Raw genomic sequence first — 13,048 nt, 5'->3', positions numbered from 1 at the left:
AATGAGCATTTTGGCCACCTTGGGTGAGAGGTGAAACTGCTAAAAATAACATCTTCTAAAAATAACATTTCTGGGTCCCTTCCTATTTATCGCAGTCCCTGTTCTATCTATAGGAAGTAAATTCGAATTTGGTCTTACCAGCAGTTTGGAATACTAATTAATTAATTCTCCATGAGTTAATTAGTTAAGGAAAATCAAACATGAAGTCTTTGTGAGAACATGCAATTATTTCTCTACTAATTGGGGAATGTGTCCTTGATTTACTCCACTGATTGAGGAATTAAGGATGAGTTCTATATTGAGAGGATCGGTTGACTTAGTTTAACTTAGTCAAGTTTAGTTAGATTAATTTAACAAGTTGTTAAATTAATGAGATACAGTTTGTTGATGCTTGCATGCATGTGACAATTGTTATTTTCAGATAACTGTGTATTCACTCATGGATAACTGATGCATGCCAGTTTTGTCAGAGACCTAGTTGAAATCAGATGTGGGATAGTGTACTATCAGTTGGATGAATATTTTTCCTATAAAGGAAGCTCATTTATGATGAGGATTTATCTCCTTCAAGTTTGTGCAGTTATTTCAGAGGTCAGTGTTGTGTGTGAGGTGAGAATCACACAGGTTGCAACTGGAGGACCTAGGAAAAACTCTGCATGGCAATAGGAGGCTTGGAGGGTAGAGGAGAAGGTTTGTGAGAAGTCTTTGATTGTTTATGAGCAGCAGAGGGATTGTACTGAGATCTGGATAGCTTCCGAGCTAAGGCTTTGTGTAATCCAGACATATTTCCACTTGTATGCTAATACAAAGATGGGGTTTAGGCAGGTGCTTTCCCCGGGTAAATTCTTCTGCGTTATGTGTGATTAATTCCTTCTTGTCAGTTATATGTGTTCTTATTGATGTTGCTCATGGTTGATTAAGTTTTCGTTAAATTGTTTGTAGAAGTAGATCAAGTGTTTTGCTTTAGTACATTGCATTACCAGGTGATCTACAGGTGGGAAATTTCTACATGGTATTAGAGCTAGCTGATTTGTAGAAAAAGTTCTACATGGTATCAGAGCTAGCTGATTTGTAGGAAAATTCTACAAAATTCTACAGAAAGAGTCTTTATTTGCACCTCCTTCTCTTTTGTGCTGGATGCGGAAAATTAGGAAATTGTCTTTATTTTCACCTTCTTCTCTTATAACTCAAGATTGGTGATTGACAAGGTATTGGAAGAGTCCTTATTTGCACCTTCTTCTCTATTGTGTTGGATGTTGAAGATTAGGAAATTGATTGAACACTTCAAAGAGGTACACTCTGCACACATTTGGAGGGAGAAAAATGGTGTGGCAGACAAATTATCAAACATAGAGCATATTTTCAACCATGGGGAAGATCAACTCTGCCTACTTTGCCTAAGACCAGATAATTCCTAACTACTTTTTTTTTGTTATGTTGTATATGAGGTTGTTACTTTTCTCACCTGAATGCTTCTACTTCAAATATTAGTCTAATGATGAGAAACTATATTTTTTTTTGAGTTATGCTGGAATAGTTAGTTGTATTATTGGTGATTGCACAACAGTTACTTTTCCTTATATATGATGACTATGATGCATATTATGCGACATCTCGAATATGTAAACAACCTCTTATATTTTCAATATAAAGCTTGTTGCTTTTTTTCTGCTGAAAATAATAATAATAATAATAAAATGTTGTTCATTAAATAAACTTATTAAGTTTTTATATGCTTATTAATTATAGGTCTTGAAATATCATGGTATGAAAATGGTTCATTATTATTTAAATTTATTTTAATAAGATAAGTATATATTTATATTTTTAATATGTATTTTTAATTTATTTTTAAAAGCAAAGATTTTTTTAATTAAATCAATATGTTCACATTCATTTACAACTATTATAACATCTCTTCCTCTAAAGGCAACAAGGAGTCAGGAGATTTTTATTTATTTATTTACTTTAGAAGAATAAGCAATTAGGTTGGTCTTGTTGCACTAGGTAGATTCTGATGTTACCAACTCCTAAATAAACCCCCCCACCCTCACTACAACTCCTAGTACAACTACTATAACATTTCCTCCTCTAAAGACAACAAGGATTATTTATTTGCTTAGAAGAATCTACAATTAGGTTAGTCTCGTACTCATGTCGCATTAGGTTGGGCTCATACTCATGTCGCACTAGATGGATTCCAAGAGTTACCAACTCCTAAATAAACCGCCCCACCCTCATTGCAACTCTTAAATAAAACATGTATCCTCACTACAACTACTAATGAAACAAGTATCTCAGCGTACTAGGATTTGAAAATAAAACTATGTATACACATTTAGTTTAACATTTTATAAACTTAATATACAAATTTTCATCATTTAAACTTTGTATCCTTAAAAATAGGTAAAGTCTTTCACCCAAAACGTTAAACTCCCAACAAAATTACACAAGGTTTCAAAAGTATTCATTATCATATTTCATGAACTTGCCCAACAAACTTCAGGAGACTAAAAAGGTTAAATATTTATTCTAAATAAATATTTTGTATTTTATTATTAATATTTTATAGGCTAAGTTGAAAAGTAATTCACTTTTAAATTAATTTAATTTAAGATTGAATGGACCCATATCAACTCTTACCATGAAATAATATAAATACTTATAAAAAGATTAAATGGAACCACGCTGGGCGTTGAGCTAAGACTGGTAAGTTATTGAGTATTAAGCGGTTACACTATTATTATAATATTCATTCATATTGGTTTTTATGGGCAATGCATTGAATTAAAATTAAAGTTTATGTCTTTCAATCCACTAAATATATGGGAAGAGTTTTATAACTTTTAGTTTGGATCGTGAATATATTATTGTGATCCATTATGATTATAAAAAAATTTTAATCAATAATCTTTGGAGTCAATGGTTATTTATAAAACTAGTAAAATGTAATTAAGAAGGAAGGAGGTTTACTTTTTCCTAAACTATTTTAATAATCTTTAGAGTCCATGGTGGAATGTAATTAAGATGGAAGGAGGCTTACTTCATCCTCACTTTACCACTCATATCGAAGGAGGCTTCATCTCTACATTAAGACTCGTGTGGAAATGGGTTTATCTTTACAGTGCTAGTCATGTTATTATTGATAATGTTATTATATTAAGTTGTATTTATTTATTTAAATTTGGTTTTTTTATACCACTTATATTATTATGGTTGATGTTATTATATTAGAATGCATTTATTTTTTTATTTTTAATTATTTTTTAATGTGAAAGTTATTTTATTTTATTTTAATTTTTTGAAAAATTAATAATTAGTTAAGATTATTGGAAATAAATTTAAGCATTGATTTGATTTTGATTTATTATTATTATTATTAAATATTTAAGGTTAGATATAATAGTGATTAAATCATTGTTTTTTTTTCTTTTCATTTTTAAATTTGTTTAAAGAATTGGTAAACTTTTCATTTGTTATTGAGGAGGTTCAGAGTGGAACTAGAGGGACTAACTCTATACTCTTGAGCCTAATGCAATTGCCCACAAACACACTAGGTGAGTTAACTAAGTTTTGAACTTGGGTGGGGTCCCAATATTGATTTTCAATGTGAAACATCCATCGTTTGGCCTAGTCTGATGGGTTGTGCATAAGTCACACTTAATAGGAAAGTTGTGACTTAATGTAGAGTTAAGACATCCCAAAACACCCCATGAGACATCTCTACTCTTGGGAGCATCTACCCATCCAACAAAGCCATAATGGCCACATTCTTTGATGATGATGAACATTGACAAGGAAGACTAGGAACTTAAATCCTCCTTGCTACTGCCCTATGGACTTCTCAATAAGTATTTTTGAGTTTATATTTAGTATTTAAGTAAGAACATACATAGCCAAAGATCTTGGCAAGTGTGGATCTCAACTATGGTCATTATTAAAAGTAGTTTCCAATTTTTTTATGGGGATACCTGACACTATACCCTACATTTGTGATAGCAACAATTGGCATGGTTGAGAGACTTTTGCACAAGGAGGTTGATTGATTGGAGTGTTCAAAGATATCTGTGCAAGCCTGAACTAATAGCAAAGCTATATGCATCCTGGTGATTGGATATCATTAAAGGAGAAACCCCAATCAATGAGTTGTCACTCACTACCTAAATGATACATTATGGAAACATTGGAGAAATTTTTGTAGTGCAATAAGGAAGTGTTCAAAATAGCTTAGAGACATTGTTACACCTAGGTTGCACATAGCTTAAGCATGGATAAAAAAAGAACCTTGAACCATGTTGGCTTTGAACAAGGTATCCTACATTGTTTTTTTTTAATTAGGAGAATCAGTGGACTTGTTGTCTGTCACTAAAGAGGCATGGGGTTGAGTCATAGTGAGTGCCCCTACATTGCTGAGTCTAAAACAACCGCCCACAAACATACTAGGTAAGTTAACCGAGTTTCAAACTGGGTGGAGCCTAATATTAGTCAACAAAGACTTTCAAGTATAAGACTTTCAAGTATAGGACTTCCACCACTTGACCTAACCTAATAAGTTAAGATAACCTACATTATTAAAGCAATTACATTAAAGATGTTTTTGGCTATCCTAACTGGTACACATCCTTTCTATTAAAAATTGTTACTCATTAGAAAAAAAAAAATAGCAAATAGAAATATTCTTCTATATAAAGTCAAAAGCAATTACATTAAAGATGTTTTTGACTAACCTAACTGGTACACATCCTTTCTATTAAAAATCGTTACTCATTAGAAAAAAAAGCAAATAGAAATATTCTTCTATGTAAAATAAAAAAATACAGAGAAACTAAGTATACCTCTATAAACAAGAATTTATTTTTTTCAACTACCCATGTTGAAATTTGAAAACAATCCTAATCGTTAAATTTGACAATTTTAACCAATATATTATTGCTTATATTTACCAATTTAATTTACATTAATAATGGTTAAAGAAAAAATTATATTGGATCACTAACTTGATCCCCTCAATTTGACTATCCAATTCTAACCCTTCTACCCATCCCCCATCGTCATCATAGCCACGTGGCAATTGTGGTTGGTAAGTTGCAACTAGGATTACTCACTTGATACCACAATTTGACTATCAAATTCTACCCCTTCTACCCATCATCATCATGGTACCCACATGGCAATCGTGGATGGTAAGGTGATACTATGAATTTCTAACCCTTCTACCCATCATCATCATGGTACCTACGTGGAAATTGTGGGAGGTAAGTTGATACTAGGGAGATCAACTATGCTTACTTTGCCTAAGACTGGATAATTCCTAACTACTTTTTTTTTGTTATGTTGTATATGAGGTTGTTACTTTGCTCACCTCAATGCTTATACTTCAAATATTAGTCTAATGATGAGAAACTGTATTTTTTTTTATAGTTATGCTGGAATAGTTAGTTGTATTATTGGTGATTGCACAACAGTTACTTTTCCTTATATATGATGACTATAATGCATATTATGTGGCATATCGAATATGTAAACAACCTCTTATATTTTTGTATGCCAGCCTAAGCCGACAATACCCACATTATGCAAATTCAATTGCATGTCTACTATGTCCCAAGATTAATCTCTCATATCATTGGTGAAAGCCTCTGTAACCTAGGTTTAATGTTCCTTAGTTAAATGCTTAAGCGGAAATGTTTGGTTTAACTTATCCAAAGTCTAACCTTTAATTAACCTTTTGAGCGGAACCTTATATTCGGTTCTTTCTTAAACCTTATAACTTAATTCTCTGGTTGATTTCATTACCCGCTCGTCTTAACCATACCATGGTCCTCTTACTTTGGTTAAACTCGACTTAACCCATAATTCATTCTCCCCGCTTATTTCTATTATAACTCTTGTATAATAGAAATTACACATAAAACACACGTAACCTTACCTTTCCGCCAGTCCGCAAATCTCAACACAAATATCGACGCTCCCTTTATCGCGTTCAACCTCCACCGTCGATTTCACTCTCTCAGATTAACGACTATTGTGCGATCTCCAACCTTAACCCATTCCTCAGCTGGAAATCAAAGAATTTAAACTTCTTTGAATAACTCATTGGGTCCGCCCGAAATATTAACTTGCGCGCACTATTCCGCACAATTGCCATCCGATTAATCACCAAATGAATGGTCACGATTATCAGAACTCAACGAGGGTTAAACCTTGTTGTATAAAACCTCATCGCATCCATTTTTGGAATTAACCTCCACACATGTTAGCACGCAATATTCGTCCGATCAATCACCTAACGGACAGCTGTGATCTATCCGGACTTCAACTGGATTTAGTCACAGTTCATAACTTTCTTGGGTCCGTTTTTTAATTACCGCTTATGGTTTTGAGGGCGCACGAGAAACAACTTCCCGCTTATGAAAACCGCTCCATCCTTCTGCTAACATGTGGCTTAATCTTTGTCGCTCAACTTCTTAACTTTATTCTACACGATTTAATCCTGGTCGTCTATCTCCATCACTCTCGTTCGTTGATTTATCTGATCCAACGACTACGCTTTGCTGCTACACTCTTCTGTTCTTTACTGTGTAATAGTCCATTTGTTCGGGTTTCTGCCTGTATATTAGTTCTCACCTTCCAGTCTTCAACTGTTCTGATTCCTTCGCTCTTTTACGCTTCCGCTGCATAACTCCTTAGGTTTAAAGAACCTTATATTATACCTTCACTGTAACGTTAAAGTTTCCTCCAACACTGTCTGCATGTAAACCTGATACACTCTTCCCTGCACTTGATCTCTGGTTCTGCACACCTGCAACCCTATGTTATGTAGAATTACTTCTAATTCACACACAATCTATAATTTCATCAATCAACACACATCACACACTCAGGAATTGAAATCTCTGTTTATATAAACAAATAATTACATCATGAGTCTCTTTCTCTCTCTGGCCTAATTTTCTTATCAGTGGCCTCTTCCTTTCCTATCTGCCCGTAGGCTTACAATCAAACCTATCTAACTCTTGAACTAATTCCTAGCTAGCTAACCTCTAACTAGCTAACCGTCTAACTAGCTAACCAACTAACCAACTAACGCCTTTCTATGCCTTTTAGGCTTATATTTATACAAAAGGATTCTACCACCAATTCCTGGTTTAGATCCATAACCTTCTCAACAGAATCCTAAAATCTCTTCTTTATCCCTAAGTATACTCTTTAATCCACAAAATCGTGAAACCTATTTCTAATCCAAGATTTAGAACTGATTCCTACATCTTTCAACTATCCTAAATTTCTCATGTTCTCCAACATTCAAGAACATTTACAATATGCCTCACAATACTTAATTAATTTCTATTCTCATTAAAATCACTCAAAAACCTAAATAATTACATTAATTTAACACTTAGGAAACCAACTTCCTTAAAAAACAAGACCCCCCATGTCTACTAAAAGACAATGATTTTTCTTGAGTTGAATGCTCCTGCATCATTTTCAATATAAAACTTGTTGCTTTTTTCTACTGAAAATAATAATAATAATAAAAATGTTGTTCATTAAATAAACTTATTAAGTTTTTATATGCTTATTAATTATATGCTTTGAAATATCATGGTATGAAAATGGTTCATTATTATTTAAATTTATTTTAATAAGATAAGTATATATTGATATTTTTAATATGTATTTTTAATTTATTATTAAAAACAAATATTTTTTTAATTAAATCAATATGCTCATACTCATTTACAACTATCATAACATCTCTTCCTCTAAAGGCAACAAGGAGTTAGGAGATATTTATTTATTTATTCACTTTAGAAGAATCAACAATTAGGTTGGTCTCGTACCGATGTCGCACTAGATAGATTCTGATGTTACCAACTCCTAAATAAACCCCCACCCTCACTACAACTCCTAATACAACTACTATAACATTTCCTCCTCTAAAAGCAACAAGGAGTTAGGAGACTTTTATTTATTTATTTACTTTATAAAAATTAACAATTAGGTTAGTCTCATACTCATGTCGCACTAGATAAATTTCGATAGTTACCAACTCCTAAATAAACCGCCCCACCCTCACTACAACTCCTAGATGAAACAACTATCCTCACTGCAACTACTAAATAAAACAGGTATCACAACAAACTAGGAATTTGAAAATAAAACCATGTATACGCATTTACTTTAACATTTCATAAACTTATTATACAAATTTCCATCATTTAAACTTAAAAATAAGTAAAGTCTTTCAACCAAAACGTTAAACTCCCAACAAAAATTACGCAAGGTTTCAAAAGTATTCATTATCATATTTGATGAACTTGCCCAACAAACTTAGGACTAAAAAGTTTAAATATTTTTTCTAAATAAATATTTTGTATTTTATTATTCATATTTTATAGGCTAAGTTGAAAAGTAATTCACTTTTAAATTAATTTAATTTAAGATTGAATGGACCCATATCAACTCTTACCATGGAATAATATAAATACTTGTAAAAAGATTAAATGGAACCACGCTGGGCGTTGAGCTAAGACTGGTAAGTTATTGAGTATGAAGTGGTTACAATATTATTATAATATTCATTCATATTGGTTTTTATGGTCAATGCATTGAATTAAAATTAAAGTTTGTTTTTCAATTCACTAAATATATGGGAAGAGATTTATAACTTTTAGTTTGCACAGTGGATAAATTATTGTGATCGATTATGATTATAATATTTTTTAATCAATATGATTATAAAAATCTTTGGAGTCAATGGTTATAAGAAGGAAGGAGGTTTACATTTTCCTAAACGATTATAATAATCTTTAGAGTCCATGGAGGAAGGAATGTAATTAAGATGGAAGGAGGCTTACTTCAGCCTCACTTTACCGCTCATATCGGAGGAGGCTTCATCTTTACATTAAGAATCATGTGGAGATAGGTTTATCTTTACAATGCTACTCATATTATTATTGGTAATGTTAGTATATTAAGTTGTATTTATTTATTTATTTAAATTTGGTTTTTTTTTTTTTTTATACCACTATATAATTATGGGTGATGTTATTATATTAGAATGCATTTTATTTTATTTTAATTATTATTATTATTTTAAGTATTATTATTTTTTTAAAGGTGAAAGTTATTTTATTTTATTTCATTTTTTTAAAAATTAATAATGAGTTAAGATTAAATCAGTGTTTGTTTGTTTTTTGTTAAAGAATTGGTAAATTTTTCATCAAGTGGAATTAGAGGGACTAATTATATACTTTTGAATTTAATGAAATTGTTCACAAACACACTAGGTGAGTTAACTAAGTTACGAACTTGGGTGGGGCTCCAATATTGATTTTCGATGTGAAACATCCATCGTTTGGCCTAGTCCAATGGGTTGTGCATAAGTCACACTTAATAGGAAAGTCATGACTTAACATAGAGTTAAGATATCTCAAAACATTCCATGAGACATCTCTACTCTTGGGAGCATCTACGCATCCAACGAAGCCATAATGACCACATTTCTTTGATGATGATGAACATTCACAAGGAATACTAGGAACTTAAATCCTCCTTGCTACTGCCTTATGGACTTCTCAATAAGTATTTTTGAGTTTGTACTTAGTATTGAAGTAAGAACATACATAGCCAAGGATCTTGACAAGTGTGGATCTCAACTATGGTTATTATTGAAAGTAGTTTCCATTTTTTTATGGGGATACCTGACACCATACCCTACATTTGTGATAGCAACAATTTACATGATTGAGAGATTTTTGCACAAGGAGGTTGATTGACTAGAGTGTTCAAAGATATATGTGCAAGCCTGGACTAATAGCAAAGCTATATGCATCATGGTGATTGGATATTAGAGGAGAAAGCTCGATCAATGAGTTGTCACTCACTACCTAAATGAAACATTATGGAAACATTGGAGAATTTTTTGTAGTGCAACAAGGAAGTGTTAAAAATAGCTTAGACACATTGTTACACCTAGGTTGCACATACCTTAAGCATGGATAAAAAAGAACCTTGAACCATATTGGATTTGAACAAGGTATCCTACATTGTTTTTTTTTTAATTAGGAGAATCAGTGGACTTGTTGCTTGTCACTAAAGAGGCATGGGGTGAGTTAGAGGGAGTGGACTTTTTTTTTTTAATTAGGAGAATCAATGGACTTATTGCCTGTCACTAAAGAGGCATGGGGTTGAGTCAGAGGGAGTGCCCCTACACTCCTGAGTCTAACACAACCGCCCACAAACATGCTAGGCAAGTTAACCGAGTTTCAAACTCGGTGGAGCCCATTATTAGTCAACAAAGACTTTCAAGTATAAGACTTCAACAAAGACTTTCAAATATAGGACTCCACCACTTGACCTAACCTAATAAGTTAAGATATCCTACATTATTAAAACAATTACATTAAAGATGTTTTTGACTAGCCTAACTGGTACACATCCTTTCTATTAAAAAATTTTACTCATTAACCTAACTGATACACATCCTTTCTATTAAAAATTGTTACTCATTAGAAAAAAAAAAAATAGCAAATAGAAATATTCTTCTATATAAAATCAAAAAGACAAAGAAACTAAACATACCTCTATAAACATTTTTTTCCTCAACTACCCATGTTGAAATTTGAAAACAAACCTAATCATCAAATTTAACAATTTTAACCAATATATTATTACTTATATTTACCAATTTAATTTACATGAATGATGGTTAAAGAAAAATTATTACCATATATTGGTTCACTCACTTGATCCCCTTAATTTGACTATCAAATTCTAACCCTTCTGCCCATTCCATCATCATCATAGCCACGTGGCAATTGTGGTTGGTAAGTTGCAACTAGGATCACTGACTTGACCCCACAATTTGACTATCAAATTCTACCCCTTCTACCCATCATCATCATCATGGTACGCACGTGGCAATTGTGGGTGGTAACTTGATACTATAAAATTCTAACCCTTCTACCCATCATCATCATGGTACCCACGTGGCAATTGTGGGTGGTAAGTTGATATAGGATAGACACTAGAGATCCTCGATGGGGTAAAACCGTGTGTGGAAAAACTGAGCACGTGGATCTCAATATCATATGAGCCAAAAAGTCATAATCCGGACGGGCATTACTCTTCGAAATCCACCCTACTGGCAACCAGCGTGATCCGAGGAAATCGCTTCTTTTTTAATTCTTCCACAAGTGGAAACTATTTACTAAAATTCAAACAACGTGCATGTGCCGAGGTCGGGAAGTTCATGTGCGAAAGTATATGCAGATGGACAAAAATTAAGAGTCAAACCATCGAAATTTCTACGATATTTCTTCGTAAAGGGATCACATTATTTTTTTACTAGCAGACGAGACAGGCACGTGCATTTTTTGTTGGCTGTAACAACCAAATACCGACCCTTTCGTATATTTGGCTGCACAATTTTCCCCTTCTATTCATCCAGTCTTGACACTGTAATAATTTTGCGTTTCAAGATTCTTGCTTTTCTGCGTTTGCTCAAACCCAATAGAGCTCCGAGCAGTACAGTGCTATTCTTGGTATTGTGCTCTGATTTCGGGGGCCGAGCAGAGAGATCCAGCCATGTCAGCGAAGGGATGTTCGCATCACAAAAATTGCCCCAACGATGGCCCCTGGTGGGCAGAGTTGCCCTTCAGGCTATATTTGCAGGTTCTGTTGGCGTTCTTCTTGATCGCGCTGTTCGTGATCCTCGTCATCTTCTTGGTGCTGCATCCGCACAAGCCACGGTTCTACCTGGAGAACGCTACGATCAGCCAGCTGAATGTGAGCAACGGATTTCTAACTTCCAGCCTCCAGTTCACCGTGGTGTCGCACAACCCGAATGACAGGATCGGTGTCATCTACGACAGCCTGAGCACCTACGCCTCGTATATGGGTCAGCAGATCACGAGCCAGTGCCCATTGCCCCCTTTCTACCAGGGCGACAACGATGTCGATGCCTTGAATCCCATTTTATACGGGAATTCCGTTCCCTTGGATCCCTTTGTTTGTGAGCGTCTGAATTACGAGATGCAGAATGGGTTGGTGAGCTTGAGTTTGAGAATGCGGGGAACGATCCGCTGGAAGGTGGGCAGCTGGACATCTGGGAATTATAATTTGAATGTCAATTGCTGGGCCATCTTGGGCATGAGCAATAGCATCGGAGGCCAAGTTCCTCTGCAGCCGGGCACCAAATGCCATGTGGAGGTCTGAATCTTAGTTTGGAGGTTGAAGTTTCAATTCCCTTGTATTTACTCTGTTTCTGGTTTTATTTGAATAATTTGAGCAATTTAATGTGGGTCCTTAGTGCTTCTTTGGATCAGATTCTAGGGAATGCCATCCTGATAAGTAAAGTTCCGAGTTTTAATGGAGATTCAATTCTATCAGAATTCTATGGTGGTTTAAATTCCCTTGTACTGTTGATCTACGTCGCTTTGTATATCAGTGTGTGTTAAGATTTTCTCTCAATACTAATATACAGCTTTCTTTTTTCGTGCTGAAAAAGATTTTCTCAGAATCCACAGTTTTGTTATGGATGGCATTTCTCAGAATAGCGTTTATTATGTCTCTGATTCTTTCTCAGAATCCACAGTTTTGTCATGGATGGCATTTCTCAGAATAGCGTTTATTATGTGTCTCTGATTTTAAAAGTGCATGGCGATTACAATGCGATTGAGATGGTTTTGCTTCCATTAAAGTTATCTTTTTTCTAGATCTATTTAATTTGTTCTCATAATCTGGTTATTTATCTTATTTTTGATTATGAGTCACATGCTGATTGGAAAGTTTGTTGTCATAATCTGGTTTTTTATTTTTGACTATGCTATGAATCAACATAATGAATCATATGAATCAACATAATGAATCATATGTTGAGACAAATAAATTTTGATGTGATTTATGGGTTTTTCATCTTGTCTGGACTATGAATCACACTTGCTGATTCAAAACTTGTAAAACAAATAAATTTTAATATAATTTATGGAAAAAAACATGTTTAATTTTTTTTGTCTTATTAATATTTTTTAATCTGTATTTT

General features: G+C 33.6%; 1 pseudogene across 1 annotated transcript; it reads left to right on the top strand.

Annotated features, from left to right (window-relative positions):
• The first annotated feature begins 11,446 nt into the window (after positions 1–11,446).
• Positions 11,447–12,500, top strand: LOC149218906 (NDR1/HIN1-like protein 1 pseudogene; annotated as a pseudogene). Its single transcript, XR_016248662.1, has one exon. The product of XR_016248662.1 is annotated as an NDR1/HIN1-like protein 1 pseudogene (transcript).
• Positions 12,501–13,048: the final 548 nt, after the last annotated feature.

The sequence above is a fragment of the Pinus tabuliformis genome, chromosome Q, assembly GCF_031772625.1.
Source record: "Pinus tabuliformis cultivar Carrire ecotype Pingquan chromosome Q, CPIR1, whole genome shotgun sequence".
Lineage (NCBI taxonomy): Eukaryota > Viridiplantae > Streptophyta > Pinopsida > Pinales > Pinaceae > Pinus > Pinus tabuliformis.
This window is presented reverse-complemented; position numbering and strand designations above follow the sequence as displayed.